The following is a 1,017-nucleotide window of genomic DNA, read 5'->3' as shown; positions in this document are numbered from 1 at the left end:
CACCTTTCCTTGTTTTAGGCAGTAGAAACCGGTGCTTTATCTCTTTCATGATTGTGCATGATTGAAGAACAGATCAATAGCTAGCAAACACACAACTCTCCCTCATTTCCTCTGTTTCACGACCGAAAAACAGAGCAAAAGCTCTCAATTCTCTCTCTCGCTCCACCGGCCACCAATCTGTACCAAACCACCTCCCACAGCTTCAACTCGATCTTGCGCAGCTGCAGGTGGCAGCCCTTCTCTGCAGAACAACCGGAAACGACGGCGGAAGCCGGTTTGTTTTAAAAACCCGTTTTAGTTCCAAGCTTGATAACTCGTGCTTCCGGTCACCAATACTCACCAAACTTCATCCACGAGCTCGCCTCAACCTCCTGAAGCTCCCAGAAGCAACCTTACACGGCGGCGAAGCCCGTAGCAGCAGCTGCAAGTCAACCCCGCTAAGAACGAAACCGGAGCTATCGATCCAAATATCTCGAGCTACAGGACGTCGTTTTGAGTGATTCTTGAACTAATGAGCTCGCCTTGAAGTTATGAACAACCCTCCAGAAGGAATCGAAGTGTTTTGTTGAAGTTTTTACGTCGAAACTCAAGCTCGCCGGATTCTGGAATTTTTCCGGCCACCGTGACTGATTTTGGTAATTTTCGACCCCTTCTTGATGTTTCCTGATAGCATGCCTTTAGAGTTTTTGGTTAAGCTTGTTGAGATGAAGAAGAGCAGCCCGGCCCCGACACCATTGGTGGTGGTCGGCGGCGGCTCTGCCACTAACTCCGGCGGCCATTTCCGGCCACCTCCGGGGGTCAAAAATACAGTTTCTATGCATTTCTAGATTCAACGTTTCAATACGATCATTTCGATATATTATACGCAATTTTTGGATATCGTATGATTAAGTTATGAATTTTTACGTTTTGATCGATTTCGATCGTTCAATTCATGATCTGCGGAGATCGGACCGTCCGATGGACTTGTAGTTTTGATATGTTGATCTTATGACTGTCCCAGTGGCTTTGTGTGGT

The sequence above is a fragment of the Rosa rugosa genome, chromosome 6, assembly GCF_958449725.1.
Source record: "Rosa rugosa chromosome 6, drRosRugo1.1, whole genome shotgun sequence".
In the NCBI taxonomy this organism is placed as follows: Eukaryota; Viridiplantae; Streptophyta; class Magnoliopsida; order Rosales; family Rosaceae; genus Rosa; species Rosa rugosa.
Note: the sequence above shows the minus strand (reverse complement) of the source record.